Source organism: Tursiops truncatus, chromosome 8 (assembly GCF_011762595.2).
Source record: "Tursiops truncatus isolate mTurTru1 chromosome 8, mTurTru1.mat.Y, whole genome shotgun sequence".
Classification (NCBI taxonomy): domain Eukaryota; kingdom Metazoa; phylum Chordata; class Mammalia; order Artiodactyla; family Delphinidae; genus Tursiops; species Tursiops truncatus.
In genome coordinates, this window is record NC_047041.1 from 85,368,985 (window position 1) to 85,392,912 (window position 23,928).

General features: G+C 44.8%; 1 protein-coding gene across 4 annotated transcripts in view; it reads right to left on the bottom strand.

The window, feature by feature from the left end:
• The window catches only part of PAMR1 (peptidase domain containing associated with muscle regeneration 1), a 164,113-nt gene that overhangs the window by 138,716 nt on the left and 1,469 nt on the right, over window positions 1-23,928 (bottom strand). For 2 of the 4 annotated variants that reach the window (XM_019948262.3, XM_019948261.3), the window contains one exon: window positions 23,460-23,565. The exons of the other annotated variants lie outside the window; for them this stretch is intronic. The gene's annotated coding sequence lies outside the window, so the exon portion shown is untranslated. The remainder of the gene's footprint in view (window positions 1-23,459; window positions 23,566-23,928) is intronic. 4 annotated transcript variants of the gene reach the window in all.

Here is a 23,928-nt window from a genome sequence, read left to right on the forward strand (position 1 = left end):
TAAATCTGAACTGCTCCCGTGCCTTCTTTTGGCCAATAGAAAGTAACAGAATGACACTACGTAATTTCTGAGCCAAGACCTGTAGACAGTTCTGCATTTTCCTTGTTGGAACCCAGCCGCTAAGGAGGGAAAGCCACGCGAGCTACTGCAGTGGAAAGGCCATGTGGATGAAAACCATGGCCCAGTTGAAACCTGAGCCAATTGCTAGACCTGTGAATGACATCAGCTAGCATCAGCCAGCACCCAATCAACATGCCAAGTGACCACTAACACAGGAGCGAACCCAACAAATACCACATAGAACGGGGATGAGCAGTCTCAACCGAGTCCTGCCCAAATTGTCAGCCCACAAAATCTTGAGCAAAGAATCTTAAACTGGATCAGAGCATGCTTGGTAATTGCTATTCAGCCTCACCAACCAGGTAAGTCTCTCTGGTAGAAAGGGAGTGTGGCTGCCATAGTCTTTCTACAGAAACATGAGAAGTGGGGTAATATCTCCACCATGAGTTATGCATTCTGTTCCTATCATGTATGCTGAAGTCGTCCATAAAAGCAACCAGGATGCTCTTTAAACACTGACTATTATTCAAGGAGCCAATGAAAAGTAGTGTATTTGTTTCCTATTGCTGCTGTGACAAATTAACAAAAACTTGGTGGCTTAAAATGACACCAGTTGATTATCTGACACTTCTAGAGGTCAGAAGTCCAAAATGGGTCTCACTGTGCTAAAAAGCAAGGTGTCAGCAGGGCTGCACTCCTTCTGGATGCTATAGGGAAGAATTCTTTTCCTGTGTTTTCCACCTGCTAGAGGCTGTCCACACTCCGTGGCTTATGCTCCCCTTTCACATTGAAAGCCAGCAATGGCCAGTTGAGTCTCTCTCAATGAATGACTTTGGACCTCCTTCTTCCACACTTAATGACCCTTTTGAGTGCACTGGGCCCACCTGGATAATCTAGGAGACTCTTCCTGTTTTAAAATCAGGTGATTAGCAACCTTACTTCCATCTGCAACCTTAATTTCCCTTTGCCATGCAATGTAACATTCACAAATTCCAGGGATTAGGACACAGACATCTTTGTGGGGATGGGGGAGGAGTGGGCATTATTCTGTCAACCACAAATAATAATCTCAGAAAGAGAAGCATCACACTCGTCAGTAAGGATTAACACTCAGCTCTTTGCCTGCACCTCTCCTAACGTTTCAAAAGGAGGAATAATAAGAAGCCACATTTCTATGACATGTTTTGGAGTTCATCGTGTAGGACAGAAAGGAAACCTTGTTGAAAACAAAATACACTTTACCTCCTGCTTCACTTTAATAGTCCTGTGAAGGCCAAGTTGACAAGCCAGCCCTTTTCCCTCTCAATCACGTTGTCATTAACAACTGAAACAGCGCTCAGGCCCTTCAGGCTGGTTGCTGTCAACAAAACAGGCCTCCCTGAGTAAGAGGCCATCTGTCTCAGTCTGTCAGATGCCATAAGATTTCTGATGGCAATGACGGTGGGAGGACTCAACTTCCCCTATTTCCGGCAGTCTGCTAAGTGGTGGGAGAGAAGTATCACAGCAGTCTCCCTTGCCAGAAGCCAGAGAAGGAGATGGACGGTTTAAGAATGCAGAACTTGGGCTTCCATGGTGGCGCAGTGGTTGGGAGTCTGCCTGCCGATGCAGGAGACACGGGTTCGTGCCCCGGTCCGGGAAGATCCCACATGTGGCGGAGCGGCTGCGCCCGTGAGCCATGGCCGCTGAGCCTGCGCGTCCGGAGCCTGTGCTCCGCAACGGGAGGGGCCACAGCGGTGAGAGGCCCGCGTACCGCAAAAAAAAAAAATGCAGAACTTTTCTGGCTGCTTGGCCATATTCTTCTTGTAATTGAATGCCAAAAGGATGATTAAAAAGAGATCAATTTGTACCAAGTAGGTACATGGACTCATCTCATCTGTTGATGGTACAAGATACAAAGGGTTATCTCTGCAAATGTAATGGGGCATTCATTCTCTCCAGGCCTCATATATAAAGGAAGTGAGAGTGGGAAGTACGATGTAGTACCTTTAAGGGAATATGTGCAAAGGGAGAACATGAGTCAATCATGTTTACACTGTTCTTTTGAGTGCATGTGTGTGTGTGTGTGTGTGTGTGTGTGTGTGTGTGTGTGTGTTCTTGGAGGACCACTGACGTCGAGGGCAGACACACAAGAGACCAGCAGCAGACCTGAGACTAGAAGACTGAACACCATGTCAATCAGATAATCTGACAATGGACCATGCAAAAGAAGTCAATGTCAAGACAGGGCACCAGAGACACTACAATGGTTAAGGTGTGGGCTTTGGAGTTGAAGAGAGAAGAGTTCCCTGCCAGACATGAGTGAGGACCTTGGGCAAGCTATTTAACTTGGTTTCCTCATCTATAAAATAAGGATAATAATAAATGCTTGCTTCAAAGCATTCTGCAGCCAATTGTTACATCGAATGCCCCCAATGAATTCCTCCTCCCAGTACCCATGCCCGTGCATATCCTCCTCTCATATCGACACTAGACTTTGCCATGTGATTTACTTTGATGGATGGAATATCATCAAATGGTATGCCAACGGAACCTCAGTGTTTGTACTACTGGGCTTGCCCTTGTAGTACTGCTACCACCATCTAAGAAACCTAAGATATCTTGCTGCGAAGGCCACACGGAGGAGAACAGAGATACCCCAGCCAGCAGGCCCAGCTAATCACCATATATGTTGTGACCATCAGATGGTCACCATCTTGGGCCATTCTATCCTGGTTGAGCCACATAGGCAGATGACTGCAGTCACACAAGTGACCCCAAGTGAAACCAGAGAATAACTGCCCAGTTCAAATGGTAGAATGCCGATCACATTTGTAGAGATGACCTTTTGTATCTTGTACCATCAACAGATAAGATGAGTCCACGCACGCACCTACTTAGTACAAATTGTCCTCTTTTAAATCATCCTTTTAGCATTCAGTTATAGGAAGGGAAGGGCCACGCAAGCACAAAAGTTCTGCATTCTTTTTTTTTTTTTTTGGTGGTACGCGGGCCTCTCACTGCTGTGGCCTCTCCCATCGTGGAGCACAGGCTCCGGACGCACAGGCTCAGCGGCCATGGCTCACGGGCCCAGCCGCTCCGTGGCATGTGGGATCTTCCCGGACCGGGGCATGAACCCGTGTCCCCTGCATCGGCAGGCGGACTCTCAACCACTGCGCCACCAGGGAAGCCCAGTTCTGCGTTCTTTAATCCACCCATCTCCTTCTCTGGCTTCTGGCAAGGGAGACTGCTGCATTACTGTTTATTGCAAAATAAACAGTTGTTGTTTTAAACCACTAAGTTTGGGGACGGTTTGTTATGTTAACCATAGTTAACTGATACAGGCTCTTGTCAGGATTAAATCAGGTAATGCAAAGGGCCAGCACAGTTCCTGGCACAGAAAGTGGCTTTATATGTGGCAATGATTCCCTTGCCTCAAGTCCAGGCCTACCTACTCCTACTTTTCAACTGTTACCCAGCCCAACTGCAACCACCTAAGGCCTTTCTCTACCACTCACTCCAAAACAGAAACAAAAATAAAACAAAAAAACAAAAAACCCCACACCAGTGTCAAGTCATGGAAAATTATAGGTTTGAATTTTCATTTGGTTTTGTTTTTTAGTGTTTAAAAAAATTGATTTTCATGTACTAGAGCAAAATAATTAAAAATCAGACAGTGCTAAAAGTCTCATAATGAAAAACAGGAGTCCCTTGCCATATCACTTCCATCCCTAATCCAGTCTCTCCTCATTTTAGGAGACCATTGTTATATATTCTTACCAAAACCAGGCAAACACATTACAAGATATAAAAACCGTAAACATAGATGCAAAAATCCTTAACAAAACAATAGCAAATTGAATTTAGTACTATATAAAATATTATATCTATGATATAACAGAATAGGATAATAGACTACAATTATAAATATAATATATACTATAATACTAATATAATACACTAAATACATCATGACCAAGTGGATTTTATCTCAAGAACGCAAGGTTAGTTCAACACTACAAGATTAGTTAATGTAATTCACCATATCAAAACACCCAAAAAAACTCTCCAGTAAACTTCCTGTATATAAATCTTTACCTCAGAGTCTGCTTCTGGGAAAGTCTGCAGCTTGGGAAAATATGCTGAGTACTATTGTCTTAAGCAAGGTCATGGAATGCAAGGATTTATGGTTTAGAAAAAGAGCTTTGGCAACACATACCATAATGGAGAAGAAATTAAGGGCAAGAAGATCAGTCAGGAAACTGCTGCACATAAGGGACGATGAGACATTTTAGCCGAGCAGGTCAGGGAGGATGGAGAGATGGAAATAGATGTGAGGTTGAGGGGAAGATAGAATTGACAAGACCGGGAGACTAACTGGATGTGGACAGAGGTGGAAGGGAAAGCAGGAACCCAGATGACACTAAAGTTCTGAGCCCAGACAACTCTGCGAATGGTGATATTCTTACCAAGATAGAAAACCCAACATAGAAAGCAGGTTTGTGGGGGAAGCTAGGAAACCTAACCTCAACCCTATGAACTGTGTTTTCTAGCTCCACCTGACCTCTCTGAACGTTTGATTGCTCCTCTGACAGTGACTTCCCCCAGGGCACATACCTAGTGCAGAGCCCACGGCCTTCTATCACCTGACCCCAGCCTGATCCTCCAACATCCTCCTCCTTCCCTCTCCCGCCTCCCCTGTACCCATCCACTCTGACCATCCTTCTGATCTCAAGCCTGGCAAGATTTGTTCCCATCTCAGGGCCTTTGCCCTTGATGATCCTGCTTGGAAATCTTCCCCCACAAGATCTGTACATGGCTACCTGTGTCTGTTCATTGTCACCTGCCACTGAGGCCGTCTCTGACCTTCCTATCTAAAACAGCCCCACCCACCATGCAGTCAACCTACATAACAGTATCTGTTTTATCTTTTCAGACATACCTTATCTTATTTGCTCTTACTCGTATTTTTAAAAAATTTTTATTGGAGTATAGTTGCTTTACAATGTTGCATTAGTTGCTACTGTACAGCGAAGTGATCAGCTATACATATACATATATCCTCTCTTTTTTGGATTTCCTTCCCATTTAGGTCACCACAGAGCAATGAGTAGAGCTGCCTGTGCTATACAGTAGGTTCTCATTAGTTATCTAGTTTATACATAGTATCAGTAGTGTATATATGTCAACCCCAATCTCCCAATTCATCCCACTCCCTCTTTCCCCCTTGGTATCCATATGTTTGTTCTCTACATCTGTGTCCTTATTTCTGCTTTGTAAATAAGATCATCTCTACCAATTTTTTCAGATTCCACATATATGCATTAATATACAACATTTGTTTTTTTCTTTCTGACTTACTTCTTTCTGTATGACAGTCTCTAGGTCCATCCATGTCTCTACAAATGACCCAATTTCATTCTTTTTTATGGCTGAATCATATTCCATTGTATATATGTACCGCATCTTCTTTATCTATTCTTCTGTTGATGGACACTTAGGTTGTTTCCATGTCCTGGCTATTGTAAATAGTGCTGCAGTGAACATTGGGGTGCATGTGTCTTTCTGAATTATGGTTTTCTCTGGGTACATGCCCAGTGGTGGGACTGCTGGGTCACATGGTAGTTTTATTTTCAGTTTTTTAAGGAACCTCCATACGGTTCTTCATAGGAGCTATATCAGTTTATAGCTGTTCCACCAGCAGTGCAGGAGGGTTCCCTTTTCTCCACATCCTCTCCAGCATTTATTGTTTGTAGATTTTGTGATGATGGCCATTCTGACTGGTGTGAGGTGATACCTCATTGTAGTTTTGGTTTGCATTTCTCTAATAATTAGTGATGTTAAACATTTTTTCATGTATTTGTTGGCCATCTGTATGTCTTCTTTGGAGAAATGTCTGTTTACATCTTTGGCCCATGTTTGGATTGGGTTGTTCGTTTTTTTTGATATTGAGCTGTATGAGCTGTATATTTTGGAGGTTAATCCTTTGTCAGTTGCTTCATTTGCAAATATTTTCTCCATTCTGAGGGTTGTCTTTTCATCTTGTTTACGGTTTCCTTTGTTGTGCAAAAGCTTTTAAGTTTAATTAGGTCCCATTTGTTTATTTTTGTTTTTATTCTCATTACTCTAGGAGGTGGAGCAAAAAAGATCTTGCTGCAATTTATGTCAGAGTGTTCTGCCTATGTTTTCCTCTAAGAGTTTTACAGTGTCTGGCCTTACATTTAGGTCTTTAATTCATTTTGAGTTTATTTTTGTGTATGGTGTTAGGGAGTGTTCTAATTTCATTCTTTTACACATAGCTGTCCAGTTTTCCCAGCACCACTTATTGAAGAGGCTGTCTTTGCTCCATTGTATATTCTGGCCTCCTTTGTCATAGATTAGGTGACCATAGGTGCATGGGTTTACCTCTGGGCTTTCTATCCTGTTCCATTGATCTATATTTCTGTTTTTGTGCCAGTACCATACTGTCTTGATTACTGTAGCCCTGTAGTATAGTCTGAAGTCAGAGAGCCTGATTCTTCCGGCTCCATTTTGGCATTTTTCACAGAAGTAGAACAAGAAATTTTACAATTTGTATGGAAACACAAAAGACCTCAAATACCAAAAGCAATCTTGCTTGTATTATTTACTAGCACTGAAAGGGGGCCCCTTGAGTACAGACTCCGCTTTGTTCACCGCTGTTCTCACAGCAGTGGGACACTGCCTGGCACACAGTCAGCCCTCAAGAAGTATACCCTTGCTGACTGACTGGTAGATGGCAGAACTGGCACTCAAACTAGGGCAAGCAAACATCCGTGGATGCTGAGGGGTGTCCAGGATGCAGTACTAAACCTGGGAAAGTTCCAGACAAACCGGGAGAGTTGGTCAAACCCAGGTCTACCGATTCTCTGTCCAGTCAGTGCTCCTTCCTCTCTCCTACCCTTGGGATTCCAGGCCTATCTCACATGCAGTCAAAGACCTCAGGCTTTACATCAGCGCCTGATACAAGAGAGACATACAACACATATGTGTGGAGTGAATGAATGAATAAAACAAGTGGCTGCCTTCAGTAAAAGCTGAACAGAGTATCCTTTTATTAGGTCCTTGGTTTGAACCATGCGGCCTGGTTGCTCAGCAACATCACGCCATGGGTCCAACCAGGCGTCTTGGATCCTAAGTTGTGAGCTGTACTGAAGTCCCCAGGAAGTTGGCTGTTGGTGCCTTATGTTCCCTCCACTGAGGGTTGCTGGGTCTCAGCTGTAAACCAAAGGGCCACATTGAAAGAGCCCAGACGGGTTCACAAGGCAGGGTGGGGAAAACTCAACAGAGAATCTAGAAAAGTGGCTCAGATGCATTAAAAATTATTTTTCTCCTTGGGAATTTTGTTCCTTCTCATTAGAATGTGGTGACAAATCCTGCAGTCCTGCACATAGGGGTGGTAACAGGAGGGATGCAAAGGTAGGTCAGGATGACCTCCTCTCACATCAGCCTCAGAGAGGCACCGCGAGAGCAGAGGAGGCCAATGCACATGCCATGTAAAGGTGGAGCAAGTCTGGGGGACTTCAATGGGGAATAAGAGTAGGTGGAAGGTTAAACAGACCACTCAGGCAATCAGGCTCTGACCCAAGAGGCAAGGGACAGAACCCTTCTGCTGGGACACAAAAAGACATGTTCAAGGTGTCAGTCTCTGCAGCAAGAGAAGGATGGGTGTTAGAATCCAAACAACCTGTGTTTGAACCCCCAAACTCTGGAGCTAATTAACAAAAATAACTCTGTGAATTAGCTCTGCCAATTAACAAAGGTGTGACCTTGGGCAGATTAGTTAACCCCTCTAGGCCTCAGTTTCCTCATCTGTAGATTGGGATTGCTGTGAGAATTGGAGATCATGGATCTAAAGCACTTGGCATACAATAGGCCTTGCTAAGTGGTTGTGGTCATTATTATCATTACATTACAGGTTTATATCCAAGGGAAAGTTTCTTGCGCTAAGGATGGATAATGAATGACGTGTAATCTATCCATGCTTTGTGAGCTGGCTTTGGCAACCTCACAGCAAGATGGGAGTAATGAAGCGGGTGGTTTGGGAGGCTGTCGGCATAGACTGGCTAAAAGCTGCCCCACCCTCCAGTATGAATCCCTGACCTTCATTTAGATTTAATAGACTTGAGTTTAAGAAGATAGCTATTATACTTTAAATAAATACTGACTGGCCAGAAATGCAAAGTTCACTGTGAATTAGGAACGAGAGAGGCCACCTCGGTTACATCTCTGGTCTATCTCAAGCACAGCTTTGAATAATTAATTTGCCATTTTGACGATGACCAGCCTATTTAGCCAAGAATCCTGCATTTATTAAATGCGAACTTAGGGGCAGACAAACAAAACCTGAGTCAATAGTTGCCTCGCCAGTTATTAAAAGCTCCTCTCCCCGAGGATTTGTGTGGGAGGCAGACCACATGGTGGGACCGAGGAGGGACAGGCAGTGGGGAAGGTGATGGAATAGACAGGAGGCTATTGAAAGCCAGACCCTGCTCAGGTGGGAGGTATTACTCTGAGAGTCTGAGGTCAGTGCCAAAGAAACCACTTGGGTTCCCCACCAGTGCCGTACCACCCCTGTAGCAGCTAGCCAGAACATTTGCTTTTTGTTTGGGCTTTCTGGAACTTATTTATTGCCCAAAGATGGGACTCAGAGGCAGGAAACATCATAGAAAGTGGTGGGTATCCTAGCGTGAGGACCTCTCACCCCAAGAATAATGGAGAATTGAAGAACACAGCCCTATGTTATAGGTGGCTATGTAGTACAGATGTGAACAGTATGGGTTTCGAAGAGGAAACAATTCGGAAGCTATTGATTGCCCACAAAAGCAACCCCAACTCCAAACGGTTTAGGTATTAAGGAAATTAATTCTCACCCAGCAGGAAATTCAGAACTATATAGTTTTCCCAGCTGGGATTAGACTCAGTTGTATATAACAGGAAACACAAGTAAGAGTGGCTTACATAAAACAGAAGCTTATATTTCTCCCACAGAAAAGAAGCCCAGATATAAACAGTCAAAAGCTGGTATGGCAGCTCCACAGTCAGCAGGGACCCATACATTCTGTGCTGCCACCTTTAGCACATGGCTTCCATCCTCAAGTTAGCTTCATGATCACATAATGGCTACTACACTCTAGCCATCATGTCCACATTCCAGGAAGTAGGAAGATCAAGAGGGGCAGGGCAAAGGGCCACCTAACAGTTTATCGGCTACTTGTGTTGATAAGGGAGTCTGGAAAATGTGGTTTTATATCTGGGTACATTGCTACATTCATCAATACAGATTTTCTGTGACTAAGGAAGACGAGCAGAATGGACCCTAGGAAGGCAAGTAGCAGTATCTGGAGGCGTCTACGATGGGTTATTTAGTGACTCCCCCCACCATCAGGGACCCAGATTCTCTCCATCTCGGCTCTGCCATCTTGAGTACTGGCCTAGTCCTGAGGTTGGTAGCACGTGGCTCTGCAGCACTTGCGAATGTCTCATCCAGATGTGATAATATCTGGAGGAAGAAGAAGGAAACTATTCCGATAGCTCTCCTCTGGAAGTAAGAAAACTTCTCTCAAAATCCCATCAGCACAATTCCAATGGTCAGAACTAGGTCAAGGGGAAAAAGCAGCCTCTCCCCTGGAGGTGAGGGTGAGGTCCTATCCCTGAATCACATGGCTTCATGGGGGAGGAGGGGATAGCTCGCCAAATTAAGCTCTGTAAGGAAGGTAGACGGTGTTGGGGAGCTGGTGGGCCTGTGGATGCTGGGTCCAAAGACCGTCTCTACCGTATCCTAGTTCTGAAGCTTGGGCTGTGGACCGAATACCTCCAAGCTGGGCTTTCCTCTCCTGTCAGACAGTGATAACCACGACTACCTTGTAGGGTATCGTGAGGCTCAAATGGGATCACGTATGTAAAGTACGTGTGCATGTGATTTTATAGTTCTGTCTGTATGAGCAGCTCCAGGCTCGCTCGTGCCACACAAGTAATGCCATAGGTCTTTATTTCTCAGACAGATTGGATCCTGCTTCAGCTCCCATACACCAGATTGGAAGGAATCCCAGCCACCACGCTCTTGAGCCTTCCCAGCCCTAAGGTGAGACAGTCCAAAAAGAAGGTTCACCAAACTGTCACTTTCAAGCAGGAAGAAGGCCTGAATCACTCAGTCTCCTGTTTCCATTTCTGCTACTGCTTCTCACCACGTTAAACAATTAAAAGTAAAAATAGGGGCTTCCCTGGTGGCGCAGTGGTTAAGAGTCCGCCTGCCGATGCAGGGGACGCTGGTTCGTGCCCCGGTCGGGGAAGATCCCACATGCCATGGAGCGGCTGGGCCCGTGAGCCATGGCCGCTGAGTCTGCGCGTCCAGAGCCTGTGCTCCGCAACGGGAGAGGCCACAGCAGTGAGAGGCCCACGTACCGCAATAAAAAATAAAGTAAAAATACTCACTGTAACAGTGATGGAGCATGCCCTCCTTGCCATACACTCCAAGTGCTCTACACAAACTTGTTCAGTGCCCCTAGAGCTGCTCTGGGTCCGTGGCCCTCCACATGCTGCCTGGTAACGCTGCTCCACGCCGCCATGGGTGCCATTCACCGCTTCCTGCTTATGCCAACATAGCCTTTGGAAGTGGGCATCTCCTCGGCTGACCCGCTCCCTTAGAGCCAAGCAAAGCCCAGGAAGCCCCTTGTCTAGCACCCGAGACCCTAAGTTCTCCGTGCCCAGTTTTCTCAGGCACCCTCATAATCATTCTCCTCTACAGCCCCTACCCATAGCTCTAGAGGCACTGCTCTTGACTGGACCCAAACATCCACACTCACTGTCCTGCTTCTCAGTGGAAAATGTCCTGCTTCTCAATGTGGAAAACCACCACCCTCCTCTGGCCATTTTCCTCTTTTAACTCCATCCACCACTCACCACACACTGACAAACACAGGCCATTCCTGCTCCATTGTCCCAAACTAGAACTTGATGGCCCCCTAACATCACTTCCATCCCTCCCCCATTGTGCTATGGCCATGGGGGGAGGAGGGGAAGGTGGATTGACACCACCACCCTTACAACTGTGATTGACTCAGGTAACTTAAGCCAATCAGCCAATCAGCATTCTCTAGCCTAAGGGACTCAGTAAAGACCCAATTTGAGTCTGTGAGACTAGAGAGATTCTTCAAGGAACTTCTAGGGGAAAACAAGCTCTTTCTATCTCCTATATAATGTGAGGGTAAAGCCTGGAACTGTTGCATCCATTTTGCCACCAAGAGGAAGCCAGGCTGATGCTGTACAAACAGCAGAACAGAAAGCTTGAAAGACGAGACCAGGTGCTTGATGACACTGGTGAGCACCCAAATCAAACCAGCCAGAAGCCCTCCTAATTACTTGGCTTTAAATCCATCTCCTTGATTGTCTAAGCCATTGGTGGGGGGTGGGGGATGGGTCCTCATAGTTAGAACATAAAAAACCTAACTGACCCCATGAGGCATCCAGAAATGGTCCAGATCTTAGAAAGGCCTTAACCCTCCCTAGTTTGGGGAAGAATAGCTGAGGTCAGGGGAAGAGTATGAGAAATCACCACCTAACCTCAGGACCTAAGTAGGCTTTGAAAGAAGTTCGGCCTAAACCTGAAAGCAAAGAGCTTCTAGGAGATAACTCATTCATTTGTCCATCTATCCACCCATCCACCCATGCACTGAGAATTAGGATTCTAGCCCCTTCAGGTCCCTCCATAGCTCAGCACCAATATCTAGGCTCCATCTTCATCCAAACAGTACCACCTTGCAAGCTTTTAGCCAATTCAGGTAACACCCCTGTGTTCTCCAGAGAAACAGAACAAGTAAGAGATAGATAGATAGATATAATTTTATATATATATGTTATAAAATTTATATATATATATATATATATATATATATATATATATAAAAATATAAAATTACTCTGTAGGAATTAGCTCATACAGTTATGCAGGCCAAGAAGTCCCACGATCTGCCATCTGCAAACCGGAGAACCAGGAAAGCCAGTGGTAATAATTCAGTCTGACTCCAAAGGCCTGAGAATCAGGGGGGGTCAATGGTGTAAGTCCTCATCTGAGTCCAAAGGTCCAAAAACCAGGAGCACCAATGTCCAAGGGCCGAGAAGAAGGATGCCCCAGCTCAAGCAAGCAAGTTCGCCCACCTGCACTGGTGAGGGTGATCTTCTTTACTCAGCCTACCGATTCAAATGCTAATCTCTTCCAGAAACAGCCGCACGGACACACCCAGAAATAATGTTTCACCAGCCATCTGGGGCGCGCCTTAGCCCAATCAGGTCGACACAAACAATTAACCATTACATCCCGGCTTCTGGCTTCTCAAGTCCCTCTCCCTTCCTTTCCATCTCCACAGCTACCATCTCAGCTCAGATAGTTCCCATCTTAACTCCTGGCCCATTCGGAGCAGCTTCCTAATAGTAACCTATCTAATCTGCCTTTTGATAATCTGATGCCGTGAAGCACGAATCATTCACTCTAAAGCATTCCCTTGATCATTCTAGTCTGTTCACAAAATATGTGCTGAGTATCATGAAGTTAAACACACCAGAAATACATAGAATGTTTTTAAAAGAAAAAGAAGAAAGTCCTTTCTCTCCAAATTTTCTTTCCCCAAGGTAACCCATTGCTAACAGTTAGCTGTGTCCTCCTGGATTCTTTCCTAGTTATACATATATTTTATACTTTTTTCAAGAAAGCATGCTATAGCTTTATCAAAGTTACTGCCCTACAAGAGACGGAAGGCCCTGAAATCACATAAAAATCCATCCCTACATGGTTCCTTAGGGCCACATTCACTCAAAATAATGGAAATTTAAATTCAACTGCCGCCTGGGGGAGTATTCTGAAGCCCACACTCCCATTCTTGTCGCTGTTGCATTTCTGTTGCTTCATTCTCTACTAGTTTAATTAGTGAATGGTATCGTCTAAAGCAATACCATTTTTATTCCAGTTATGGCCAGAGGCCATTGTGAATTCACAATATTTTTAATTCCAATAAAACTATCAAGCCTAATGGTCCTGTTCCAGGAACTTCAGAGGTTAGAACACCCAGCGTCTGAAGCTGAAGAGAGAAGGAAAGCTTTCCCTGGGCATCTCAGAAAGGGCACTCCTCGGAGGGCTCTCACAGTTGGGTATGCAGTCCTGGCAGGTCTTGGGGCCCAAAAGAGCAAACTCAAAGCCTTGCCTTAAAATTATGTTATTACAGTGCTGGCTTTGGGAGTATTATTATATCATAATTCTCTATTTGTTGTAGTTAAGATTGAGACTGCTCAACTGTTCTGTGACTGGTCCTAGAGTAGCCAGTGATGGGTGACAGAGCTGCCAGGTCTTGGGCCCTTCTGAGCTGGCTTTCCATCATGGAGGAGGCATTAGGACCAGGTGACCTGGAGACACACTGGCCAGGTGTGCATCTGCCTCCACCATCTAAGAGCTGTGCCAACTGAGCAACACACTCAAACTCTCTGAACCGTGGTTTCCTCGTCTGTGAAGGGGGCTATAAAAACCCACCTGAAAGGGGACGTGTGGCTTATTAGCAAGACTCGGTAAATGGTATGCGTTATCAGTCAATCCCCGTTTGTTAGAGATGAGGCTTCTGTCTTCAAATAAGTAGTTTCTGATGATCTCCCCCAGCAACACCCTCAGAAAAGAAAAAAAATCACAAGGAAGGGGTGAGTGGCCAGAGGAGATTTATTGACACTGGGAAGTATGCTTATGGGGCTGCCAGGAGGGGAGAGAGCCAAGCCTGCCTCCGTGGGGCTGATGTTGCCAGAAGGACACAGAGCATCCCCCCCACACCCTCCGGGACTGGCCACACACCCTGCTTCTCACTTTTTCCTCAACCTCTTGGGGCCCACGGCTGGGCTCCTCTTTCCTGGGAAACACAGATGGTCAGCATAGAAAATGCAGTCTGGATTTGAGCTTGCCTTATACAGGACTGGCTAAATCATTATGCCCCAGGGCAATGAAGTACTACCCCCCCCCCACACACACACACAAGGAGTAGACCCTGCATACGTTCTGTGTACTTTGTATTCCCTGCCTCCCAAACACCATAAAATAACAGCTAATGTTAAAAAAATCAGAAATGCCCTATTACTTTTCTTTACCCTGATAAAGGTCTCAAACTCCCTTCCTAAGCTAGACAGCGCTAGACGAATTTATGGAAATTTTGGATCTGCTAACGGTTGGAGTCAGAAAGATAAGTATTGTTTTTGTTGTGTGGGTGTGTTTGCCATCATAATCAACATTCATTCAGACCCAAAGGATGTGTCACTCTGTGATGTATCTCTAGGCACACGATGCTGCTTGGTTTTGCTTTGTATTGGCTCCTTATAAAAGATGCATAGAATACATTCTGTTGAGATCCTACAGTATAGCTCTACTTATTTGATGAATTGTTAGAGGTTTCTCAATATTATTTTAAAAGTAACACAAGATTATAATTTTTCAAAAATTAAACAGCAGAGACGATTGAGGTAGGTACCTATAGAATTATGGTCCAGCACACAACTGCTCCCTTATATACTCCCTGCCCTGTCACGTGGCAAAGGCCCAGTGAGCCAATGGTGGAAACAGCTGTCTCCAAACGGACCAATCAGATTTCCTCTCCCTGGAATGTAAACACTCGAATGAGAGGTGACTGGAGCTGAGACATTGTATACGTGCACCTGTGAGAGAAGGCCCTCCTGCTTACCTACCTGGTGTTTCTGAGTTCTGGTGCTCTCCAGTGCCCAGTTTTCAGGTCCTCCATTGATGCTGGGAACTACTCCAGCATCCTTCTATCAAATCCCATTTCTGTTTCTTGACTTGGCCAGTCCATTTCTGTCACCACCTCAACTGGTTCAAGTGTAGTGAGTACAAATTTTACAATCACACAAAGACAGGGGTACCAAAACCTCACATTCTTTATTACTCTATGTCTGATCTTAACTTTTAACTTAAGCCTCCACACACACCCATTCATACGTACACAGCATACTTTCCCCAAATGCTCCAGGGAGGATAAAGTAAAAATATATACGTTAAAAAGTAAAAGTGCCTCCCACCCACAGACCTTTTCTTAAGGAGAATGCTGTTAATCACTTACTGTGTCCTCCCAGACATGTTTCTATGTGGCTGAATGTGTGGTTTTTAGTCCTTATTGAGTGCCTACTATATGCCAGAAACTGTACTGGAACTTCTCACTTGCTATATTTATTTAATCCCATACTCTCATTTAATTCTTACAATATTCCTGTGAGGCAAGCATTAATATCCCTTCTTACGAAAGAGAAAATCAAAGCAGGAAGACTTCTATGTAGTCTAGCTACCCTCTCTCAGCCTAAACAGCCATGCAGATCTATCTTCATCCCCAACCGAATGACCCTCTCAGTGGGGTAAGGCCACAAGGTCAAGCACCCTACTCTGGTCTCTTGGCTTGGTTTTGCCTTGTGTGAGCAAGGGTATCATGCATAGGAGCAGAGAAGCAAGAGAAAACTTTCTGTTTCTCACCATTTCCTCTTTGCCATCTCAGAGGTTTTTTATGATCATTCTCCGCACCCCCCCACCCGCCCCGCAAAGAATCCAATGATCGGTGATTACCCGCCTCTTTCTCTCTCTGACTCCTATTGATTAAATCCTGTTTATTAACAGAACCAGGCAAGCAAAGAAAATGATTTCAAAATAATCTCTCTCTTTTTTCCCCAACCCTTCTGGTTTTTCTTTTCCTCCTTCTTTCTGTCATAGCAGCTAATAAGAGAAATAGAAAGCACCATTAAAGGGGAAGAGGGGCTTTTAAATTTTCCAACTTTTGGGGAATTGCCCCTGGGTTCCTTTTTCTGGCCTCCTGACTGGAGTTTTAATGGTCATTGTAACATACATTCAACATGGACATGTAACCATGTGGAAAACCGGAGGTAGTGACAGAGTCTGCAGATGTGGATTAAACTCAGCAAACAGGGTATGAATGCCATGGAAGAGCTCTTATGTGGAAGTCAGGTAAAGTGCTTTCAAGTTCCATGTCTGCCAGGAACTAGCTGTGCATCTTGGGCTCATCACACACCCTCTGAAACTCAGTTTTCTCCTTCATAAAATAGGAACAGTCACTAACACCTGCCCAACTACCCCTCCCTAGCAGGTTGTTGTAAAAATCCGACCAGACTGGCATGGGAAAGAACTCAGCAAAACTGCAAAGAGCTATAGAAATATATCACCATCATTATTCCTCAGCCCTTCTCCTGCTATTCCTCAGGCCCACATTGTCCCTAAAATGCAGCCATTCTTTAAACTCAAGCAGGCAAGAAATGGCCTCTGAGGGTTTTTTCCTTCCTTTTTTCATCAGGTGAAGTGAAAAGGAACCAGGGATCTAGTCTCAGTGCCTGCTGCGTAACAAACACGCCCAGTCCCAGAGAGGCAATTCTCTGATTCCCTGTGGCAATCTCGGAGTCGGTTCTCAGGAGAGGTGAAACCAGAGGAGAAATTATAGCAGGTGATGAGTGTTCTTCCACTGTCAACCTTAACTCAGACTTTTCTGGTCCTGAGACAAAGAGAGTGCTGTCCTCAGGACTACCAGGTCAGCCAGCCCAGCCTACTTCTTTTCCAATCCCTCTCATCCCCCCCACATAAGATATTTACCACGGGGAGCTTTCTGGGCTATGACAGGTCTCCCAGGAGATGCGCTGGGCTCAGTCACACAGCAGAGATGAGGAGAGATGTAAGTACCTGTTTCCAACATGCCTGGTGTAAGACAATGCACCAGTACAAAGGAAGAGACGAGTCCCTTGTAAGAGGCCCCTTGGTTAACTGGCCAGGGTGTTTCCCAGCCCCAGAGGTCACATGGCACTGTAGTTAACATAACTTCTGTCTTTGGACTGACCAGAGTTGGAATTCCTCTTCTGTTACTTAGCAGAAGTCTCCCAGGCCAATGAGAAATCTTACTTCTCATGGTGCTCTGGTTTTCCGATCAATGAAATGGAGGAGTAACACCTCCAGGGGCGGGGGAGGGGGGTTGGAGGAAGGTCTTCTAGACCGAGTGCGTGAAAGCTCTCACACACTGCACTGCATGTAGAAAGTACCTCAGAATCATTCAGTGTTGTCCACCAGAATTCTGTTCCCGACTTTATCACAAGAAAAACCTTGACAGTCTGTGGACCGAGGGAAGAAGCTGGGATCCTACAGAAGCCTGAATAGAAGCAGCACTGTGTTACATGAAGGAAGACGGAAATGTTGCCTGTTCCTCCACAAAGGGGAGAGGGAAAGGAGGGAAAGGAGAGGTAGATGGACGAAGGCCTTGTGCAATTACGTGACCCACACACACCCCGGGAGCCCCCCCAGATCTTCAGTAAAATCACTAAACTCATATCTTTGGCCCAAGTGGATTCCGGGACAGGGCAAGAGGGTGCTGTGGATAAGGCGAGTGTCCCTAAGTTACCCCTTGTCTTTGCATATTCCTCCAGCCCCTCTTCAGTCCAACAGTGATGACTCTTCCCAGGCCTGGAAGTGCCTCTGTCTCCCATTTAGGCTGCTCCCTATTCTGACGACACCCATCCATGCTGCACTGAGCCTCCAGTTATAAATTACTTACCTGCTGGCCACCATTTTAATGTAAATGGATTTTAAAAAGCAGCAAAGGAATATATTTTCACTTGGAGTTAAAGCATCATTTTTTATTCGACTTTGAGCCTGGTCTAGAAGAGACGGCAGAAGAATGGCTCCAAGGCTAATACAGCTAATGATTATGATGGAGATCCTAGGAACAGCCGATATTTCACTTGTAGCCACCTCTAGTCTGGTTTCACTGCCTGCAATACTTTCTTTTTCACAGCCACTTCCATTAACACCCACCGCCTATGATGAAACCATTATGAAAATATCTCTGCTCTCGGCAGCCTCGATTGGTCTTGACACATTATCACACTAAGAGCTCAGCCACGTGGCACTAAGTCCCATTTATAATAACCCTTGGCAGGAGCCACCAAAATAAAACCTGGTACTTATGGGCCACCTTTCATCTACGGAAATCAGAAAGCTTTACAAGCTTAATTAAGCTTCTGCATCTATCTGACTGATGAGATGCACAGAGCCTGGGGAAGCTGAGGAAGCGCAGCATTTCTAATTGCGCAGCAGATAAGGCTCTGGGCTGCAATGAACAAAGAAATCAACGAAGCCAGCGGGAGTCACTTTCTTCAGTGGCCAATGTTTGTCCAGTGAATTTCTCCAGGGTGGTTCAAAAATGATGGGTGAGTGATAAAGGGGCCTGGAGAGTCTGCCATCTAGTGCTTCTCAATCTAGGGAGGGGGCCTGAGGTTTGTTTCTTTTATCAAAAGAGGATTAAGCTAATCCAGCACACTCAAGTGCTTTTAAGGATGAGGAAATTGAGCTCCTGAAAGATGTAGAAATAAGCTCACGTGCTGCTCTCTCTGCTTGCCCCAATGTTCTTCCTCCCCAAACCCTGACCTGCAAACCCCCAGTTACCCTTCAAGACCAGCTTCACATCTGCCTCCCTGGTGAAGCCTTCCTGACCTTCCTGCTCCCTCCTCTGGGCTCTTGTGTGGTTTCCATTTCCATAATAGCTAGAGCAAGTGATAAAATTTATTGAGCACTTACTAAGTGCTTAATGTGCATTTCATCCACACAATAATATTATGAGGCAGGTGCAGTTATCACCATCCATCTATCGGATGAGTTAACAGGTTAAGTGACTTTCCCAAGACAGCACAGCTGGTAAGTGCAAGACTCAGCTTGGCTGCCGAGCACATGTACCAAAAGATGACAACACACCGCCTTTCCCGCAGCACAGGAAGAGTTCTGTTTATATGTTTGCCCTCTTTCCGGTTTGCAAGCTCCCATGTGAGAGGTATATCATTTAGGAATCTTTTGGCTGCCAAGAATAAAAACCCCAACTCAGAGTGCGTTAAACCACCAGGGAACCCCAGAGGCAGGGTGGCTCCAGAGCGGATTAATTCAGGAGCTTGGTGACATCACCAAGGACCCAGGTTCCTTCCCTCTTTCGGCTCTGCCACCCTCAACGTGTCCACTTGGCTCTCCTTGCAGTTATAGGATGACGGCCCCAATTCCAGGCCTCAAATCTAGACCTGAGCCATGGAGAAAAGTGCCATATTTTTCTGTGTCTTTCTGTAACAGCACAGACATCTTTCCCAGAAACCTCCCTGTGGACTTCCCTGCAGCTGTCACCAGCCAGAGTGGTGTCCCATGCCTGTGCCTAAACCCAACACTGGCAAGGAAGCTGAAGGCACTGTGACTGATTTAGCCCAATGAGAATTCAGCCTCCCCTCCAGCACCAGCCACAGGGAGAAGGATGGAGACCTGCCAAGAAGAAGGAAGGGAAAGGGAAGGGTGAAGAAAAGACAACCAATGTTTCCTGATGCAGGTGTGAAGGACAAGAGAAAATCTGACACCATCACTTTCGCCCAATTCTTTGGCCTTTGGCACGTGAACGATAAATGTCAGTTGAACTAAGTTATAGCAGAGAAAGAAATTCATGTCCCCAAATGCCCAGTCCAGAATTTTTACCATCATACCCTGTAACTAGGGTATGATGATATATGACTGAGAGATTGTGTCAGCAACTGCTCTAAAATTTACTAAATTAATTCACCAGTGTTCCAACCTTTAGATTCTGGTCTCCAACACCAGTGGCTACAGGAACCTTTTCCAAAAGCAGGTCAAAAAGAGAGCTACATGGAATAAAGAGAATCATATAACTATTAGTCTCACCATAAATTAAGGGTGAGACTTTCTTTCCAGAAACACAGTGTGTTCTTAAAACCGGGACTCATTCAGGCAGACAGGTTGACTGCAAAGACTGTATGTTTCCAGACCTCCTTCTAGCTATCCAGCAAGATTTACCTAGAGCCAGGTGTATATATTACCTGCCCCTGACAGCCAAGTGTGTAAAGATGAGACAGCTACACAATTCTTGGGAGATTCAGATCATGGTCAAATAGAGACATGCCAAGAAAAGGAAAATGATCCCCGAGCAGAAAAATAATGTACCCTAGGCAGAGACAGAGTAGAGAAGAAGGAAACACAAATAATGAAACTGCAGCCCAGAGAGACTCGAAAGCTACCTGAAGTCACACAGCTAGTAACAGCTAAAGCAGGAGTCATACCCAGTTTCAAGGAATATTGTACTCCTCTCCCTGACATGGTCTTCCCCACTCTTCCCTTTTGTAGAAGCATCTAGAGGGTGAATTTGGGGGCCTCTATCTTTGGGAGGGGCTTGTAACTCAGAAGACCCAGGAGAGGTTAGGATTGAATGAGGCAGAGTAGTGAGAGGAAAGCAGCTGCCCAAGGCTAGCTGGAGGCTCTGGGATTTCAACAAGAGCTGCACTGGGAACCCTGCTTCGGTCCAGCTGGGAAGGAAGGGAGCAAAATTTTCAGGGAAGATGCTCATCTGGGGCATAAGGAGGGTGCACTGGTCAGGGTCGCCACCTGTATCATGTCTCTCAAGACCCAAGTGAGGCTTGGTGGAGGACAGCAATAGGAAAAGAAGGAGACCCCCATCTGGGCAACAAAGCAGAGAAACAGGAAGGAGAGGGAATGATAAAAACTAGGAGTTTGGAATGAACAGATACACGCTACTATGTATAAAATAGATAAACAACCAGGACCTACTGTATAGCACAGGGAACTCTAGTCAGTATCTTGTAATAAGCTATAATGGAAAAGAATCTGAAAAAGAAGATATCTACATGTATAACTGAATCACTTTGCTCTACACTTGAAACTAACACATTGTAAATTAACTATACTTCAATTTTTTTAAAAAAGCTATAAAAATAGTGGACTCTTGGATAGTCTTTCAAGAGTTTTAAATACAGGAACTAATTTAATCACCACAACAAGCTGTAAGGTTTTTCACTATTAATTAATTACTGTTAATCATCAGATATTATATTATTGTAATTAGTATCAATAATACCAACAACACTATTATTACTGTGTTTTATAGATGAGGACACAGGCACAGAGAGGCCAAGTAACTTACTCAAAGTCACACACTTGGTGAGTTTTAAATCTGGACAATCTGGCTTGAGGGTTCACACTCTTAACCGTTTCACTTGATAGCAACCACAGAGAACATTTCAAAGCAAAATTTAATCTGAGTTGAATCTACTTTGATTTAAGTCAATAATTTTGATATCTGACATATTCCTAGCAGTTTACAATTTGCAAAGAGTTTGGCCTCCATCACTCTGGAATCTTAGCCCGGCCATTTACTTGCTGTGTGACTTCAGGCCGGTGACTGGCTAAGCTTCGGTTTTCCCATCTGTACAGTGGGGACAAGACTGCTGGTCGGGAGGGTGAAAGGAGAACACACGTGCAGGGCTCAGTCCCGTGCCAAGCCCATAATAAGCGCTCAATAAGCGTTTGCTACTAATGTGGTGGTGGTTATTATCAACGTCTCACAGGAACTTCACAACAATCCTGTGACGGAGGTAGGATGTATTATCCTTGTTTCTCAGATGTGGAAACTGGAACTCATAGAAGGGAAATAACTAGCCAGAAAGGAAAACAGCCAGCAAGAGGAAATACCAGAGTTAGAAAATCTCCCAACTCCCAGCCTGCTGTCCTGCACCCAACCCTCAACTCCTCAAATCCGCCTCCTCTCTCTTCCCCAGGAGGCACTGTTCTAGGAAGCAGATCATCCTTCAAACAGGACTGTGGATGAGTGTGAAGCAATTGGAAGCTGAGGCGCAGGGAGAAGTTCTGAGGACTGTGGAGAAAGTTCTCCAGGTAAAAACAGGTTCCTGTGTAGGGAAAGATGCACAGCACCTCCCCTCACCCCCAAGCAACTGCCAGAGGGGCCGGCCTGAGGTCACACATTGTGAAGACCTGTGCCCTGTGCCCTCCCAAGGAGCCCCAGGGGTATGGCAGTAGGTGGGGGGTGTCCTCAGGCCAGGAAGTAAAGAAGAATGGGAGTGTCTTCATCTAACCGGTAAACAAAGGAGTGTTTTTAAACACTGCCTAAAAATATCTCTTATATAATGCATTTAAACTGCATTCTACCTTGGGTTTGTTTTTTGCTTCTCTTTTATTTCTGCAATTCTGCATTTCAATGCATTTGTTCAAGTTTCTATTAGTGCATCCTGTTCTGGTACCCAGTGCATTCAGTCCTGTGGCTACAGGCTAAGAGCTACAATAGAGTCAGTCCATCTTCCGAGGTATAAGATCCTAGCTGACTGCTTTAAGGCTTTAGTTTCTTCGTCAATGCTGGTAATGTGATTGGAAGATTCTGGGATTTGGGGTATCTGAGTTGAAGTCATCCCTCCCAGATTGAAAATCATGTGCTTCCTTCTCTTACATTATGTGGATCCGTCACCAATTTTTTTTCCTTTTATGTATGAAAGCACTTATTTTATATCTGTTAGTGGTAAGCAGTTTTTTTTAAAAATACCTTGATACATGCTACTTGCAGAGCTTTATCTTATTAACATTCCAATGGTTTATTCAGCAAATTGTTCCTGAACACCCACTAAGTACCAGGCATTGTGCCAGGCAGGCATAAAACAACAGACAGACGGACTCCTCACAAAGTTTACAGTGAACCATACCTTATAGCTACTTAGAGTTTTTTTAACAGCTACAAAGACAGAGACACCAACTACTCTGGATTCCCCCATATCCCCCAGGACATGGCACGGGCCATGGTAGCCAAGTAATAGTCTCAGACTTTAACTTAAACAATTAACCGACCTGCTGAAAATGTATACTTCTTTCTAGTTAGATGATATTCTACTTAATGCCCACAAGGTGGAGCTCTTGCTTACGGTTTACCCAAGCTGAAAGCAATGCATTCAAAAAAAAAAAAAAATTCTCATAAGTTAAACCAAAAGACCAAAAATTAAATTCAATTTATTGAGCACCTTTTTAGTGCAATATCCTATATTAGGTGATAAGACAAAAAGAAAGTTGTTAAGATATAGTCCCTGCCTTCTAGGGAAAGATGGGGGTAACGAGCTTGCACAGAGCAGGAAGACGGTACCTTTTAATGAATTAAAGTAGTATAGTAATAGTAATTTCATCATCAGATAAGATCTATACAAAGGCATGAGGCAGCCACCATGGGGTGCAGAAGAGATTCAACAAAGACCCCACACTTCAGTCAATATGGAAACACTTGAGGGTACACGGGGTCAGCTCTGGAAGTCCCCAGATGTGGTCTCTGGATGCCTCTGCTTAGTCACAAACCTTAGGGTTTCTTAAAATGTTCATTCTTTGGAGAAAAAAATATAATCAGTGCCAGGTAATGAGCTGAGGCAGTTGAAAACCCCCAGTTGCATCTGATGGGGAGGTGGCATAAAGACAAAAGAAACACATGAAAGGAAACAAATTTCAAACTCCTGCTTTCTGAGGTGGATTCCACCCCCCAACCCCTTGTCTTGTGTCTCACCTGGGAAATCTTGGTTTAGATCTGGGACAGGGTCTCACGCCGAGAGGTAAGACGGAGAGCCGATTCTTACCCAAGAGCCTTCCTGGTGGATTGAACCCGAAAGTGGCTGGAAGATAATGTGGTTTGCTGTTTACTTTTTCTTTTTTCTTTTTTTTCTTTTTTTCTTTTTTTGCTCCTCCACCCCTCCCCCCAACCACTTCTTCCCTTAAACCATTAAACCAGTATGTCAAATACAATATGGGTTTGTTTTTTGGTTTTTTGTTTTTCATTCATTGAATTGAAAATCACATTTGGGGCATAAAGTGATAGTGAGTTTTTAAAAAACGAGAATGCTGGCAACTTGATAAAAATAGTGAACTTTCTTGATAGAGGGAAAATTAAGTGGCATGCTGCCCAGAGACCCCAGTTTGAATTTTAGTTTCTCCACTTGCTATTTCTGGGATCTGGAGCAAGCCCCATCCCATCTCTG